General features: G+C 43.9%; 1 protein-coding gene across 6 annotated transcripts in view; it reads right to left on the bottom strand.

Annotated features, from left to right (window-relative positions):
* The window catches only part of LOC126476053 (trafficking kinesin-binding protein milt), a 232,037-nt gene that overhangs the window by 44,602 nt on the left and 168,828 nt on the right, over positions 1 to 18,607 (bottom strand). Inside the window, exon 2 of one of the 6 annotated variants that reach the window (XM_050103517.1) lies at positions 64 to 262. The exons of the other annotated variants lie outside the window; for them this stretch is intronic. The gene's annotated coding sequence lies outside the window, so the exon portion shown is untranslated. The remainder of the gene's footprint in view (positions 1 to 63; positions 263 to 18,607) is intronic. 6 annotated transcript variants of the gene reach the window in all.

Raw genomic sequence — 18,607 nt, 5'->3', positions numbered from 1 at the left:
CTCTAGCAACACCATGCGATTCTACACGCGCGCTGGCTGACCTCGCATACGTGCGTGGTCTACCTTCTAAAATGAGGTCATCGTCCAAAGACCTCGGCGGCGGCGGGGGAGGCAGCTCATCGTCGTACTCGTACGGATCGTCGTCGTCGTCGCCGCCCTCGTCGGAGCTCGTCGCCTCCTCGTCGCCGTCTTCCAGCAGCAGCTCTTCCCCATGCGTGACGTCCTCGGGCTGCTCCTCGTCCAGCGTGTCCAGCAGGTGCAGCTGTGGGGGAGGACACGTCACCAGAGAGCTCCTCATCCACATGGTGACGGGGTTGCTGCTGAGACTTTCCGCTCTCACTGCTGGACACGCGACGCTAACCTCGCCCTGCTCTACGGTGCTTGTCTGTGCTCACGTCTCGGATCGAACTGTCGGCCTGCCGCAACGGCGTCGGTGTAACGGCGCGCCGACCGGCCACAGATAACTGAGCGCTTTTATCTTTGCCAGCAGGCCACCACAAAATGCCATCAGGTGCAGATCGCGATATGAGCTGATAGCCCAATATATTCACGTGCAGGATTCTACAGACTTGAGAGTAAAGTATTTTCTCGTAATAGCGTCTATAGGGCATCAGCACAGGGCCATAACAGATGCGTTACTTGCTATCGAAAGTGGTATGGCCACACAGCTTCTGTTCTGCCTCACCTACAGAACAAGAACACGGTTACGGGGAAAAAAATATAAGTACAGTTGTACTAACAAGTTGCTATCAAGGATAATAAGAAATCTAATTGGTTGAACACAGAGCAGAAAACCCTTTTTTTCCTTTAAGAAGATGGTCTTATGAGAAAGTTTACCATCTCGTCACCTCCAAGCACTCTGTCATCAACAGATATCGTATGGGAAAATTGACAAACTCCACAGAAAATAAAACAATGCAGCTAATATGAAACAAAGCAAGTTGCAATGTATTATGCATTGTAACGGGTTAAGTTATTCTGTCTCGCGTATTTACTGGATCACGTGTTTGACCGATCAAGTGTTTGACCCGTTCATTGGAACTGTAACACTGAATATATCTGTTTTCAGCATGACAACACAGAGCTTCACATCAACTTGACATTGGGAGATATTGTAACAAACGATTCGGGTAATTACGGATAGGCCAAGGTGTATAGCTTGATTCAACACCATAGGACTTTTTCGTATGAAGGATTTAGTTTCCGGAACTCCTGTAGAGAAAGTTCTGCTGGTCGCTGCACGAAAAACTGATGAGAGAGAGTATGACAGAGTTAGTTAGATAACATGATTCGTAGGACCAATGTGTGTATAGAGCCGCTGTTGTTGTGCAACACTCCCGTGTGCTACTCACAGCGTACTCTTCTTTTTTCTTTGTTTTATTACCGGCGAAAGTATTAAAAGTGCGAAATGGATAACTTTACTTTTCCACTGGAATTGTTACTTAATCGAGTGCGGTGGTTAGATTCGTTGCAAGTCACTCCTAATTAAATTCCTTAAACGTAAGTGGATGAGGTAGTGGCCTGATTTAAAATGGTTACAACAGACTTAGGTTCCTATTCAAAATAATGTGTACTCGGTCCCCTCTCCCACGATGCACAAATTAGCGACCGGAATTTCCGAACGCTCTATATGTAATACCCTGCGTGGGTTATACCGACAAAGATACCAACCAGAGATGAAGCAGCAACTGCTTTAAGTGCTTTGAATCTGGGGAGTTTAAGAGCGTTACGGCATGCTATGCACTCAACGAGGTCGCGCACACACTGATTGCAGAGGTCAGCCAGCGGCGAGGTCGACGGAAGTCGCACGCCCTTGTATCCAGCGTGAATCACGTGCAAAGGGCAGGTCTGTACCGCAACAGGTACACCATGACGCATCGGGCACGCCGCTGTCGTCCGAGGATATCGAGTTTGTACTTCGGTAACCCTGCAACACGACTGACGGCACACTACCGTTCCAGGCCTGCTACGCGTGCATTTCGCTTTCACTACGAGCCACAACTAAGTTACGCGAGGGTTCCACTACAAAATGTCTTTCAGCGCACGGAGGGGACAACATTCGTCCGCAAGCTGTCATCAGTTAATTCTGATTTTCCCACGAGGGGGCTGAGGTCTTATTTATGCATACAAGGGACAGGATCTGCCTAGAAAATCTGACGTCCTTATCCGTATTATGTCGTCATTCCTAATTTCTTTCTCTGAGCAGCTTAAATTAATAAGAGTTCGGATGTGTATTTCAAGAAAAAGTACGCGATGTTCACAAGCCTCGTACAATCCCTTGTTTAAACTGGTAACTTATTAGTAGTGAAGAATTTTGTTTGCTGACCCAAGCGTCGAGCTTTTAAAGCTTATGAGTTGACAATGACACTTCTGATGACTTAGGATCGTAGAAACAAGATTTATGGCACAAGGGAAAACCGAGTTGAGGTTAGCGTACGTTTTCTCAGCATGACATCTACTTTAAGACATTCTCCCTGGTAACGATCGTGCATTAAGAGCAAATACACTGCTTGAGAGACTGCGCAACGTATGCACCAGAAGGTCATACCCTGGCAGTTGAGTTTCTTGGAACTGCAGGTGACTTCAGTTCCTCATCGAACACATTACTTCGTCATAGGTCAAGTGTGTACAGCTGTAGCGATACGCTGTCTACAATTCGTGTTTCGCTATACAGGCGACTCGGCTTTCAGTATTCTTGTCACACAGAAAGTAAATTGCTGCCCACTTTTCACGCTGTCTGAAAATACGTCACAATTTGCAAAGCACATGCTGGACTACGCGCTGAGTAGAAGGTTGTCAAATTTTTGACAAAAAAAGAATGCTTACCTACATAACACTGCGTGCCTTTTATCCTGTTTAAGAGCCAAGAATACTGCTGACGTGTAATCAAGAAAATCGTTTACTATTTTGTTCCCAAGTCTAAACCTTTCTGACGAACTAGTGACCAGACGAACAAACGGCCAACACTGGAGAATAATTTTGCAAATACTGATTACATCCTACTATTCCCGTACATTTACTCCTTAGCATTTAGTGTGAATCCATGAAGTGAGAATGTCGAGGCCTGTTTTAACTAATGTCGTCTTTAATGGATCTTTCTGCAATAATGATCTTACAAAAAAATTTTCATCTCTTAAAATGCGTCACTGTAAAAATAAGACTTTGTATCACTGTCTAGGAAAATATCTGGATGCAAAAGAAACTAGACTGTTCACATTACTAAGAAACTATAATTTTACTACCTTGAACTGTATGTTCTTGGGCTGTGACGAGGTTGTCCAAATTGACCAACACAGTGCTAGGTGGATGGAAATATACTATGTAAAGGGTCAAAAGTGAACAATGGAGTTCCCGCCCACTCTCGCGGAAAACGACTGGCAAGAATGTTTTGAGCAGGGGAAGCGACAAATGCAGTGTTGTGTGGACTCAAATACACCACACGCTGAAGGCAACCTCAATTACTTCAATGTCTGCAGAGAAAATAATATCATGCTCTCTTGTTGTGTGTCAGATTTCGGATACGAAATTTTCCGGCGGAATTTAATGAGAGGTCATTAGTTAGCCACTCAAACATTTCCAGAGAATTGATCGAATGTAATAAAAATTACCATAGCTAAAGAGCACAATTCACGTTCGAAAACTAGTCGTGCACTATTTCTCCACAACGTACAATTCCTTAGTACTACGAACTATCTCGTTTGTTTTACGTCGAAATAAAAGTAACACTAAACATGTTCTGCACACAAGCAACGTCTGAATGTTACTGAACCTTAACTTTTTGCCTCCTACATATTTATTACGGAAAAGTAGTTTCCTCTCAAAGTGTACAGTGGACATGTCGACCGCTCAGGTCCCAATCTAAGACTTTAAATGTTTCTTTCACAGTACTTGCTAAGCGTATAAATTTCGGTAAACAGCGTTTAAATGGTGCTTTTTAAGGCGTTTCTGCTCTTAATTCATGTCTTCGTTGTGAGAGTTAAGACCTTCACATCGCTCAGTCGGTAGCGGCAGGAGCTAAATGGAATTGAGTGGTGAAATAGAAACGAGTGAGAGAGGGTGGGAACAGCGTAAAATGGGAAGCTCGTCGAGTGAGAACGCTCTGTGGCGACGGAGCATTGGAGCCAACCAGAGCAGAGCGGCCGCACGAGTGACCCGCAGCCGGCTGTGACGCCTGCCGGCCTTGGCTCAGGTGGCGTCCCTGGCGGTCGACGAACGAAAGCGCCACGCGGGAGCACCCAGTGGGTGACGCACCGGCAGCCCACATGCCGTGACTTAACCGTGTTCGCGAGGTATCCCCAGTTATGGGCAGCTTTTTAACATGAACTACATACAATCTGCATTTATTCACCTGAACGTGGTACACTGAGCTGCTTTCTACAAATCAGCCGATAGTGTCATTGACCAATGGAAAACAGCATTTGACGCTTCCCTTATTGACCCTTTTTCTCTCTTCCATTGCATCATGATCGTCGATCAGGCTAATGAACCATAAATTCCTCCATGCCTAACACTATTTTGACGTAAGGATTTGTTTTTTTTTTACGAATTTAATACAACACTATTATGGTGTGCTGCAATATGGCCTCATGGAAAAATACTTCACGATGGGAAGAATTAAACTAGATGCGATCGATTTTGAATTGCAGATTGTACAGGACGAAACGAAAATATGAATGTACATGTAGGTATCATAAACAATGCAGGGGTAAAAGCGCTCCAGAAAGTTAAACTTCAACAGTCAACGAAAGATGTCGAAGGAAACAAACACACACACACACACACACACACACACACACACACAAACAAACACTGGTTATGTCCAAAAATTCTAGCCTAACGGGGAGGCTCCGCGCCAATCAGCCAACAAAAAACACGCACATAGCTTTGGCTGGAAGAGCTGATTATGGTTCTAGGAACTCACATTTCTACTTCACAACGAACAAAGTTCCCTGTCTTGCCAAGAAAACACTTAACACCCAATGCAAAACACTGAAATGCTATCGGGCCGACAGGCAACATTAACGGCGCTGAACAATTGCATAAACACCGATTACATCAAACACTATGAAACAGCAATTTACAAAAGCTTTCCTATATGGGATAGCTTCACTTTCGCTTACTAAAGACAGCTTTTGGAGAACTACAGGCGGACTACACAAGCGCTGCCACCGCTAGAAAACACGGAAAAATTCCTCTCATTGCACTGGACTAGGACACAGGAAACTGTGCATTTACGAATGTAGTGGTTTTATGCCTGTACCGACGAAATCAGTTTGTGAGTACGGACGGAACTGATATGCAATTCAGGACGACAGGCACTCCAGGTAGCTTCCATCTTTCTCGCATCGGTTTCCGGCGCCCCGTCTGAGGATGTAATACACTCCGTTCTAGAGCAAACCGAACAGCGAACACTCGGTAACAGGCGACCAAGCCGCGTACTGAGGTTACTCGCACATGGAGGAAAGGCAGCGCGTCCGCGGATCAGAGTCGATATGAACTAAATGCTGCACAAGGTTGAAGGGTGGTCCGTTATTCTCGGAGCCCTGCGCCGCGCAGTGGGTGCAGTGTGTCATCGATCGCGTTTCCTAGGTCACGCTTCAGGACGCTGCCGCAACCTGCTGTTGCAACGTCACTACAAGGAACGAAACACTCGCGACTAACAAAATTTGCGCCCACTTTGCGTCTCAAAAATCTCAGGGATGTCACGTTGGCCCCATTATTTCTTTCCGTATATAATTTACACAACACGAGAGTGCAGCGAAACACATTAAAATAAGTTCAGCACTAAATACAAATAATCAGTGTCATTTACGTCCTGTGTGGCGTCATGTTAGGACAATGTCAATAATTATCAGAAAAACACCTACCCATCATCAAGCTGACGCTCTACTCCTCGCACTTCTGGTGTTTTCAATCAGTAGCAGGTGGGAAGCAGCATTTGCGACAGGAAATTGGATGACTTCCGCATCATTTCATAATTGCCGTAGTTTTGAGGGTCAACTATTGTAATGGCACTACGAAAGTGTTACCATACCGAGATAAACTTCCATTTATAAACCGTAAAGACAAGTCGCTGCACACCAAATTTTTTTGCAAGAGAGGTTTGCGCCGTTATCCTTGACATCAACTGTCACTCAACTACCATTTGCATCTCCAAACGTCTATAAACATTCCTGCGTGAATCATTTATCGCGTGAGGTTTGACAAGCAGGGGCGAACAGGAACACGTGGAAGATAAGCTAATAAAGAAGTAACCAACATCTATTCAGATCCTGACGTAACCTTAATGGACTCGGGTCGAATGAGTTACAGTCGCTGTAGTCAACTAGCGGTTGAATCTGTGACCAACATTCCAGGATTCGCCTTCACTTTCCTAAAACCACCAAAGTTAAAGAATTAGCATAGACACAATGCTCCTATTCATTATTAATAAAAACATGGCAATTTTGTTAGTTTGGTGCTTACAAAGGGTTCTCAATAATTAGGGAATACTTTACACTGCTTTCATATACACCACACTAATAAATGTGACGATACTTTGCACGGCTTTGATATTCACCACATTAATAAACGTGACTGCCTTTCTTAGCTGTGCACTCTTAAGGGCGTTACGAATCTGGTACAGGCAACAGGGCAGTGAACGTAACCAACGAACGGCAAATTATGCTCAGAAGAAAAATCAATATTAATAGTAAAGAGAGAATTTAGTGTCTGCGAAACTTTCAGTAGGTCCGTGAGTAGTAGACGTGTCCTAAATATGTTGAGCGCAAACACCTCCGGTAATGTAGTTTGATTGTGCAATGCCAGCTGACGCAAAGGTACGGTTATATAGCTCTGCTGTGTTACGAGCAAAGATCTTCCAGTCCTTTTCATCAATGCTTTTTCACAATTTATCTATGTCAAAATTTAGTTTTATTTACATGGTACACGAAACAAGCATCGTGGCTCTGCAAACTGTCTCCAGTTCTTAAAGTCATTAGACACGAAAATGCCATTGTTTCCAGAAACAAGGTTCATTCGTAATGACTTCACCTGTTAATCTACACAAATGAAACTTCAACAAAGTGGTTGAGCTACCGTCAATTCAAGGGTTATTAGGCATGTTCGTTGAACCCGTCTCTCTATTACCCTACGAACTGACTTATTCGATTAGAAGTACACCTATAGCTTAACCTGGAATCCATACTAAGGACAACATTCTTCTCACAAGTACACCTATAGCTTAACCTGGAATCCATACTAAGGACAACATTCTTCTCACAAACAAAAAGCAATGCCACAGCTAAAAGAATGTAGCCCCTTCCTCCTGTCGAGTACGTGGAAAACGCGTCTGATATCGAAGCAATGTAAGATTTCGTTGACCGTCCGTAGATAATAGATCAGCTACCTACATGTTTGTTTTAAGCCCGTGTGTTCTACAAATCCAACAAAACAGTGTGCAATTATCCGTCACAATATCTCAGCAAAAATGGTTTTTGGTTCCCGCAACTCCTTTGCTATCTGAGCATTGATGACAACTTTGCAGCTTTTCGCGGCTGAAGTGGGCTACGAGTTGCTGGTGCCTGCCATATACAGACCACCATAAATACTGAACAACTGCGTCTCCGATCAATCTAATGTAACTAAATCTTTACCGTTTCATGTACTGTTAAAAGAATACGGTAGACCGACATTTAAAAATACGTCAAATGAACAACTTACGGCTTAACAAATCATTCTCGGTCAGTGTACATGAAAGTGCTGAAGCTGTGTAGACACAGCTTTTTTTTTGTCTCTGGCAAACGCAATTATGTGATAGAGGGAATGAGAACGACTGGGCGTGGCTAACCAAAGTGGCGGTGGCGGAAGGGGATGTGTCGCAACGGACGGGCGGTACGAGGACGTGGGACCCGTTTGTGCCAGATACACGTGGGAGGAGCAGACACGTGCGAACACAACTGGCTTGGAGTTCGTTGAACTCTGCTGCGCACCGGAGAAACCTATGACACGATACTGTGCTCACTCTCGCAATGTACCCTCGCTGACGACCACCCTACGATCGCAAATCTATGATACTTACAAACTCTAGTACACACAAACTGCATTAGCGGGCAGTCCACGATGCAGACACCTGCTCCCAAGAACGCCGTATCGCATTACCAGTCTACATGGCCGAGCTTAACGGTACATATCTGACCCGGAGAAATTTGATCGATTCGACATCCCCTAGCCTGCCCTGCACTCGCTACGTTGTGTTTCACTACGAAGGATAAATGTCTGCAGCGAAATCAAATTTGATAAACGCAGGACTCAGTACGAAGACAACTACCGTGGGGGTCAATCCATCCTATGTCCGCTATTTGTTTGGGTGACGTGTAGAACACCTCTGCCACGCAAGTAGGAACTTCAACCAAACTCGGTACACTCGTGATATATTATCTGCAGAAAATACTCTGGGTTTTCGACATGCCTAGCACTCCTGTGGAGGTGGCTGGGGGTTAACGGAAGGAGTGTGGTGAAACTGAAGAGCTGCTTTGAAATGTAAGTAAAAATTTCCTTAAAACTTAGTACACACGTCTTACTATCTGGGGAAAAACAATGAGAGGGTAAGACACTCATAAAACCCCTGTTTGTGGGGTGGACATTAAGTATAACTTTGGAAAGCCTGGAGCAGTTTCAGTCAAATATGGTACAGATATGACTTACTAACACGAAACAAGAAATATGGTTTGGACACAGAAAGATTAACTGGGCAGTTAGCATTTGTGTTTTAAAAGGTGATCCTGTCATTTGAGTACTAGTATTACCAAAATGACGATTCTAGTTTGGGGCCGTTCATGCGAATGTTACTGCTAAAACATGAATACACTGATTACAACTTCAAACATAAGAGGTGGGGGTCGGGGCTCGTTCGGATCGGTTAGAACACTTCCTTTGGGGTTCGAGAAAAAAAAATGACATCTCTCCTAGCGTCACACTTACAAAAACCGCGAATAAATACTGTGTACTCGGCCTACATACCTACGTAGCATCCTCGAGGCCACAGCCAATCGACACAAAGAGATATGGATTGATAACACGGTTTTCACCTGTCAACGTGTGTATAACGTTGGACTGCACTGTCAGGCCAAGTGAGATTACCTGAAATGCGCAGTGAATGTGAAACTCGTTCTGGCATGCATGCGGCCGACGTCTGCTTTTTGACGTGTTGTTCGTGTACAATTGCTACAATATCCATTCAGCAACAATGTGTGAGTGAGGGGCGTTATGGGACCAAACGGTGAGGTCATCAGTCCCGCGATCCCTAAGTTACTCGCGGAAGAGAGTGGGACCACTAAAAGTGGACGGATCCAGTCAGAGGAGTCAAAACTATAAAGCGAGGAAGTTAAAACACAGTACAAGGCATTAAAACATAGACCATATTTAAAAACTGGAGAAGACAGAGGGGTGAAACAGCAGTCTTTCCACGGGGCAGTTATGAGATTCCAGACAGAGAAAACGAAGATAGGTCCCAACCAAAACCACTCTACCCCTGTACCAAGAGTAAAGTAAAACCTCGTATCTGAAAATAATCACTTTCACGGATGAAACTGAGGACCAGTCGAACCATCCACGAATCGAAGGGCCAAAAGATGAGGAACTTCGACCAATATGTTGGATACTGTCAGCCTGGCTCCACAACCACATCGTGGGGGTGATTCTTTATGCAAGAGGAAACAATGGGGGAGCTTGGTATGACCAATGCGTAGACGGCATAAGACACAGGAGAGTAAGGAAGAGCACCAAGCCGCTGTAGACTCCTTGATTGTGCAAAGTTTCTTACCGAGAGCAGTAGCGCACCAGATGTAATTGCACTTTTGGGCTCAGATTTGACGTAGATCCGCATATGCGCAGCTGGAATCATGAAAGGGAATGGGGGTAAGTATCTGCCTCCCTAGCCAAACGGTCAGCCAGTCCACTCCTTGGAACCAAGAGGAACGCGAATGAGCAGTGGCACGGCCAAGGGAGAGAGGTCATGGATAGCATAGACCACAGGGTGACGAGAGCAGCATCGGTCGATTACCTGTAGGACAAGGAACAGATATGTATACATATATGTATATATATACATATATAGGAGTAATGAATAGCTACGCACTGTGTGCGGGGGAACATTTTGGGGGAGTACCGAAGTTCTTTTGTGGGAGACGTGAATCACACTAAGTACACCGCCAAAAATACTGCAACAATTGCAATGAATAACTTACGAGATAATTTGTACTTTTCTTCCAATGCTCCATTACTTTCAACTGCTGACAGGCATATAACACCATGCATACAACATTAAAAGTATCATTTACAATTTACAATTCTGTTACGTCCGAGGTGTAATTTTGCATTTTATTTCCGTACGTTATGGACTCTTCGCATTGATGAAGATTAAAGAGCTTTGATTTCGTTACTTTATTACAAGCTGGAAGTTTGACATTTTTATGCGGGAGTAACTGATAAAGAGGCTTTAACGTCGTTACTTATGACAAATAAAGCACTCAATTGTGGCTGTGTATTTATTTCCTGAAATGCCACTGGATAACAGATTAACATAATACTATAATAATGGCGTGTGACGAGGGCCTCCCGTCGGGTAGACCGCCCGCCTGGTGCAAGTCTTTCGATTTGACGCCACTTCGGCGACTTGCGCTTCGATGGGGATGATATGATGATGATTAGGGCAACACAACACCCAGTCCCTGAGCGGAGAAAATCTCCGACCCAGCCGGGAATCGAAACCGGGCCTTTAGGATTGACAGTATGTCGCGCTGACCACTCAGCTACCAGGGGCGGACAGATTAACATAATCGTAACTATTTATAATGACGTGACCTGAGTCATGTGTATATCTTAACATCAGCCCACTCATCTGAAAAGCTGATACGATCCACAGTAAAATGCTAGACTTGCCAATGTAGCAGATATTCTATGCTCTACCAAGACTGACTGTGCCTCCTTAAAATTTATGACAATTTTTTAGTATATTATGTATAACGCTCAGAGTGCTATTCACAGTAAGACAACTCTTCACCACGTTGTAGCGGAACGAGCTAAGTGGCGCAGTGGTTAGCACACTGGACTCGCATTCGGGAGAACGACGGCTCAATCCCGCGTCGGGTCATCCTGAGTTAGGTTTCCCGTCATTTCCCTAAATCGATTCAGGCAAATGCCGGGATGGTTCCTTTGCAAGGGCACAGCCGACTTCCTTCCCCATCCTTCCCTAATCCGATGAGACCGATGACCTCGCAGTTTGGTCTCCTCTCCCCAAATCAACCAACCAACCACATCGTAGCGATTTAATGCCGAGTATTGCAGTAACTTGTTTTTGTTTAATAGCAGACGTTAACCTAACGAGATCCATTTGCAGGGCATTAAAATTCCAGTTGCCGAAGCCTTAACGGTGCGCACTCAGGACTTCCGTTACGTGAGACCATCACCAGCACAATGATAAATAAATGTGGTCCGCGCAGATACCACATTTCTCCAGTGGTATCACTGAAACAACTGCTGTGAATGCACGGATAGCAGCACTCTCAAGATAACACAGCTAGTGGAAGCACTGACTCATCCCCTGTATCAAATAGTACTTTATAAGTACGTGCACAGTTAGCTCTTACATGTGGCTGGTTGATGTTATACTACAAATGTTTAGCTTCGCAGGTAGGGTTACCAGTCAGTTCGAGTACTTTTCTTGGTGTTTACGGTGTTTCTGGAAATATATGCATAATGCGAAGTTGCACCGTGGTTGAAATGGCGGAGTTCTTTGGAAAAAATGAGGAGCAGAAAGAATGCACTCTGCGTTAAGGTTAGGACGTCCTTGCTGCTTAACCGACCGCCCATAAAACGTAAACGAGCGTCTGTGTACCGCCGCGTCACGCGGACTGACTGGTGAGGTGTTTGCTTCTTGCTAAATATTGCGGTGACGCAGGGAGCTTTTGCCGAGGTGACCGCGTCGCGGAAGGAGGAGGAAACCGCGAGAGGCGCAAGTAGTCCTTGTGGTGTCGCATTTCGCGGTCAGCCACTGCACAGGCCCCGTCACCCAGGATAGCAGAGCGCCATTGAACAATAGGATGCACAACACCTAGCCACACCTAAAGCCGTTGGCTGAGAGCTGTGACAGAAAGATGCTGGCTAGTGGTTACTGTGGGACTGCACAATCCCGAAATACCTGTGACCAGGAAGCAAGTTCATTTTCCGTGGTGCCGTGAAACAAACTTGACCTAGTAGTTTATGCACTTAAAGAACAGGTGACCCAAATGGGCAGGTCACATAATCCGTATGCTAGAGACCCGACTTCTTAAGCAAACTTTCACTGCCCACATTACAACAGAGAGATTCCTGGGTAGGCCAAGAAACAAATGGGAAGACAATTCAAACAAACATGCGGAAGGTTTGAATGTAGTCAATTGGGAGGCAACAGCAACGGATAGAAAGCAAAGGAGACATTGCTGACGCAGCGCATGGTCAACAGGGCCGGTGACTGCCGGGTAAGCAAAAAAACAAAGCGGGCAATCAGTAGTTTCTTCGTGCACTTCAGCGCCATACGAGGGATGATAAAATAAATTTCACTTCACTTCAAGAAAATAAAGTTTGATCTAACTTTTTGTTTGTTTGGAAGTACGTATTTGCAGTTCTGGTACACACTGAAAGGCTAGTGCCACAGTACCTTAGTGTAGCTTTTCTCCACTTTACAAATGGGCATTTTGTTTTGGCTCGTCTACCTGTGTGCTACGATATTGTCGTGCGACGATTTCAATGTGTCACAGCGCTACATACGCGTATATTTATTTTTTCGTCTTCCGAATACGAAATTGGAACTTTGTGACCCGCATGCACACAAGTCACAATATGCTATTTTTGTGACACATACACACGAGCCACATTATGCTATTTTTGTGAAAAACAAATGCTTTTCAAGAATGAAAGAAAGGGGGTCTGACATTTCTCGTCAACGACACGCTCTAATTGTCCAGGGACGAGGGCACGGGATCAGCGATGGCCTCGTCGAAGGAACCATATCGGCATTGGTTCTGGAACTGGAGCAAAAAATGAGAGTGGTAGGAATGGGATTATGATCCCGCCATCCTCAATGGTACGTCTTAATCTCCACCCGCTTCTGACACGCAAAATTATTGCTTTATTTCTGACACCAGCCGAAAAAAAGATGCCCGCAAAATACATCAGTCCCTTTCAAGAGAGACACGAGAAAATGGGGAATTACTTTCACGACGATACAATCCGTGACTAAATCCCATTGTCTGCAACATGCGTTTTCCCTTAGCACCTGGGTGCTATTTTGCACGTTCTGTGCACCGAACTACTGGCGCTAGTATGCCTAAGGCTACGGGCTGCATAGCTTACGTAAGAGTTGGCGTTACAGCCGTTAATAAATACGTGCACAGACGATGCGCCTTTGACACGCCTGTGCTACGGCCAAACGTGAAAACAGCATAATACTGTCACACGCGAACTACAATGTTAACAGAAAACCGAAAATCGTTCGTGCGCAGCCGTGGTCGCAATAAAACCTGTGCTATTTGGCTGCCAGCTTGTGACAACAGCGCAACTGCCATTTCAGTGGATCGACGACAAGCGCTAGGGATGAACAACAACCTCTACTGGAATCTTTAATTTTGCTACTGATCTCTGAACTTCTATACCGCTACAAGCACTGGCCTAACTGGGGTACGGCAGCCAAGGCGCGTGCTCTGTTCTCGTTGGAGAGGCGTTTTGTGACAGGAAACGAAGGACAAAGAATGGAAATGATTAGGTGGGGGGCTACATATAAGAATATCCGACAGCTGAACGAAGATAATGAGGAGATTCGACAAGGTCTATGTTGAGCAACAGTTCCGTAAAGCTACGCCTCCCTGGTACGGAGACTTTTGTTTCTTGTTTTCAGTCACAAAGTGGAGCCGCTTTCGTCATGCCTTGCGAGAAAATGAAATGAGAGTATATGACAGTACCTTTTGTTGCGGCTTTTTAATGATCAGCGGTGAATCAATGCTAAATGTTTGCAACTTTGGACTGCGTTGCTCTATGTAAGGTTGTGCCTACGAAAAAGAATTACTGAAATTTGCAACTTCTACTTCATTATATGGTATGTCACTGAACACGCCAACCAGCGATGAGGACTAAACAAAAACTGGGTAGTTACCGGCAGCTCGCGGTGGAGTGTAGCTAATAATCAACTTCTACACAGTATTTTAATTTGTTTACTAAGCTGTGCAACTATTCCCATGTAGGTATGGTAATTGCAGACACAAGGTGGAGGAACTGGAGACAAAGCCCAATCTGAGTGATTTAATTTTCCGCCTGGTGCTTACTACTTTATGGATAACGGGTCAAAATGGCAAATTCTACGGTGTACTTTACTCGATTTGGCAGGCAACGGAAGGGAAAACTAACTCCGGGAGGCTGTATGCCATGTGGCAAGAACTCGTCTCTAACATACTACCAAAAATATTCGATAGATGTCTGAACAGCAATCAGGTACAACAAAAAGATTTTTTAGGGTTTCCGCGCGTGATAGATCTAGTATTTATGTTTCAGGTGGTCAACTTTGGACGCTGTCAGCAATGGTGTTAACATATGATCATGTCTCGTAGACTGTTCGAGTCCAGGAAGTAAAAACCGCAGCCCACAGTACGTGACGATTAAGACTAGGACAAAACTAGAAATATACCAAAATATATTAAGTGGGACGGCAGTCTCATAGGAATGAACCTAGACTACTCGCCTCCATTCGGTAAACGAAGAAACCTGGGAACCCACAGAACTTGTGGCCGCTGTGTTACGAAACATCTCACGAGGTCTTTTCCTCGGGTTACTTCAAGGAATGCTTCACTGTGACGGAGCTACGTTATGAAGCACACTGAATTGGCGGAAAGCATTGTTCTTAGAGTACACAAAAAAAACATCACTGTCAGTAGTAGCAGAAAGACGCCTACCGTAACAGACGCCACAACTGGGCGTTGTGCAGATTGCACGCTGTGAGAAGAGAATTACAGAAAGGAAATTGGAATATTCGCTGACGAATGGAGGTACCGCAGTTCAACGCTGGTAACAGAAGAATTCTTATGAAATGTTATTTCTGCTTACCCTTCTGCTAAAGACAACGAAACTAATTGGTTAGTTCGCTTAAAGTTTAGGATTCGCTGTTCCGGTGGTTCAATTAGCTTTTCGCACAAGGTTGAAAAAACCCCATCAACCGCATAGTTGTGATAGACATGTACAAAATAGTTTAGAATTTTATGGTTCGTGAATACGAAAGCCACTTGTTGAATCCATGCGTCTATGCATACTATATATTTTGAACATAGATCTACAATATCCACTACGAAAAGTTGCTTCACGTCGCAGTCTGCGAAGAGGAAGGATCACAGGCTTGCCACAAGGTTCCTTATTCAACATTGAAAATTTTATTTAGATGATTATAAAATTGGCATATATTTGGGGTAGATTATATACAAAGCAATGCTTACAGAATTACAAGGCTGAAATATAGTTGTAGCACAAAATTTCTCAACACATTCAAAATTTTACAAATAAGAGATTGCAGTATTAAAAGGTATAGCTGCAAACGTTAACAAAATGAAAAAGTCATCTTAAGCACATAAAAGACAAAAAGCATATTCTAAAAACATTTATAGCGAATAATACGTTTCACACAATTTCGAATTATCTCTAGACATTACCAATACACAAACGTTTAAGCAGATAAGCAAAGCATGCACATAAAACACATACCAACTACAAATCAAAAGCGAGAAGCTTCAAAACAGCCCACAGTTGTTCGAAATATAAGCCAAACTAAACAGAAGAACAATTGCAGAAAATGATATACTATTATTAGAAACGTACATCACACCTCTAAAAGCAATGCCTGAACGAACGTTATGACAGAACCAACAGAAAAACGAGAAGAAATACAAATACAATGTCATAGTAAAAGTAGCCAAGCTTGTAATTTGCAAGTAAATTTCATCTTTGCCACAGATAACATACAGCGAAAACCACAACTAATAAATGAAAATGCTAGTCATATCACGTTGACAGCCAATACACAGAAGTGTCAAAATGAATATAAAATCAGCCCTTTCTGACGTCAGGCAGTGCCGTAGGCTGGCTACATGCAGATACTTCAGGACAAGTAAAATCGGATTAGTACTATCGGTAAATTGTTGCCAGTACACGTGCAAACCAAAATGTAATCCAACCTACGCCCAAGAATTACTGGCGCTATTATTTACAAACGATAATTTATTATCTATACTGTTCTTTTCGTAATGCAACGTAGTGTTTATTGAACTTTTCAACTTCTTTCTTTCAAATATCCGCCTGAAGATCTGGCTGTACAAGGTCTCTGACGTGTCTACAATCGGTGTGGCATGCAGAGAGAAGAGAGAAAATGCTACAACTAAGTAAGGGAAACGTTCCTTCTCGTCCGTTGCTTGAAGGTTCCACGGCGTTGCGCGCAGCCGCGGCCTCAATACACGTACCTTTGACGATGCGCGGCGCTCGTGACTAATTATTGTGTGACGCAGCACTGTCGAGATTCAATAGTAAACGTTTGTTGGCGGACGCACATTAATTCTCTGCACTGCTAGCATATCAAATCGGTCTAAAAAGGGTCGCCAGTCTCGTTTCCACGGGGCGACACAGAATTAAACTTCTTACAACTCTAATGTCAATAAAAACCTGGTGGCAATCCAACCACTTTCAGAAAGGTGCCGAGATCGGGTCACTAGAGTGGAATACGCACACCACTGACATTTCATTTCATACACCAACTCCAACTGCAGCAACAGCATCTAATGACTGCTGCTACAACAACAAAATATGAAAACAGTTCAGAGTCAATAGGGAAGTTACACAAAAACACAAATGAAATTTACACGGAAAAAATGAAATTTATTGGTATCAATTAACCTTAGCCAAGTCCGTCACTTTTATCCAACACCATTTCCCGCTACCTAATGGTTCCAAGCTCTGAAGCCTCTTTCCACGGAAAAAGTTCACGCTCACTAATCCGCAAGAAAGAAGAGCAGAAGCAGAATTCTACGCCCGTGCATGTGAGTGTACTTTCTAATACTTCGTTGGCTTTTTGTACCGGAAAATAGCCTTGTTGATCGTGAAGGTTCATGAACTCCGGGCTTAAGAAACAACGATTTAAAACAAACTATCTGCGAGGGACCACGACTTGCCACCTGAGCACCAATATGTTACCGTCCGATTTCCGACTTCCCTGAGCTCAGGAGCGCTCCACGAAATAATTCTGCATACAGATCTTCCAGCCAAGCCTACTGAGGAGCAAAATTTAGGTATAATTTCCTGCTCCCATTAATGGTGCTGCTGTAAGGTACTGCTCCTGCCAGGACTTTTACAACTTTTTCTGCGACGTGTCTGAACACCGGCCGTCATGAGAAAATTTGTCCTTATGACAGCCTAGGTGGCTCCTCGAACCGCCAGCCATTTAGGACGATTAGGTTAAGTCCGGCCCATCTTCATGCCAAAGAAAATCTATTCTTCCCCTGCAATCGTGAAATTTCAGAGGCGACTATATTATAGCGACCATAGCCAGCAGCCCTGGGTGGCTGGGGAGTGATACAAAAATAGTCATTAATAATGATTCCTTGTATGACTAACCTTAACCTTTCAAGTACATTGAAATAATGAATACGCTTACTATGATTCCGCGCAGACCAAATCACAATCCCCCCCCAGTATTCAGATAATATTGCCGCCTGAATCAAAATCTGTTAGTGGGAGATTACACAAATTGCCCATTCGATCTGCCTTGGGCATCCGACCGAAGCACACACAGAGATGACGATACGCTTTGATGACGTCTGTTGACATTAACATCATGTCATCTGCAAGAACTTCGTCGCTACGCGATTCATTAGTATCAGTATTATTATGCGACTATTGCGAGCATTTACTGTGTGTTCTTAACGAACAAAATGGCGAAAGTGAATGAAATACGCGGAATCTTTAATGAATTTAGGAGTGAGTAACTTCTGCAACTTCATTTACAGGTGATTCTGCTGCAGTGTTCCGCTGTGTTTTGCAATACTTCTTGCTATGAATTAGCTGACACAGTGCGATTTTTACAAATCTTACACCGACTATGTAGGTTCCAGAGAAGACATTTCTGGAGTAAGAAAATTGTAATGTAGCTGGGTAAACAAAAAATCGATTGACTGGTAGTGAGTAAGAAAATTGTAATGTAGCTGGAAAAACAAAAAATCGATTGACTGGTAGTGACTTCTGAAGGTACAAAGTAATACGAACACATGCAGTCTCTCCTGACTCATTCGATTAACGAAGGGGGCCGATGCCGATGACTATTAGTTTAGAGAATATCCATGTAACGATTCATTCATTTGCCAGTCGTTTTTCTGCGTACAGAATACACCATCAAACAAAGAGTGGTGCACTAATGCTATCAAACAATAAGAAGTGCATTACTGATTTAGATGGAATTCATTCGGGTGTCATTAGGGGGGGGGGGGGGGGCAAGTGACAAACTGAACGATCAATATGAAAATATCTTATGCTGTCAACTTACTAGGCTGCATACCGGACCACCAAA

Source organism: Schistocerca serialis, chromosome 1 (genome assembly GCF_023864345.2).
Source record: "Schistocerca serialis cubense isolate TAMUIC-IGC-003099 chromosome 1, iqSchSeri2.2, whole genome shotgun sequence".
Lineage (NCBI taxonomy): Eukaryota > Metazoa > Arthropoda > Insecta > Orthoptera > Acrididae > Schistocerca > Schistocerca serialis.
The sequence above is the reverse complement of the archived record's forward strand: the minus strand, read 5'-3'. Positions and strand labels throughout refer to the sequence as shown.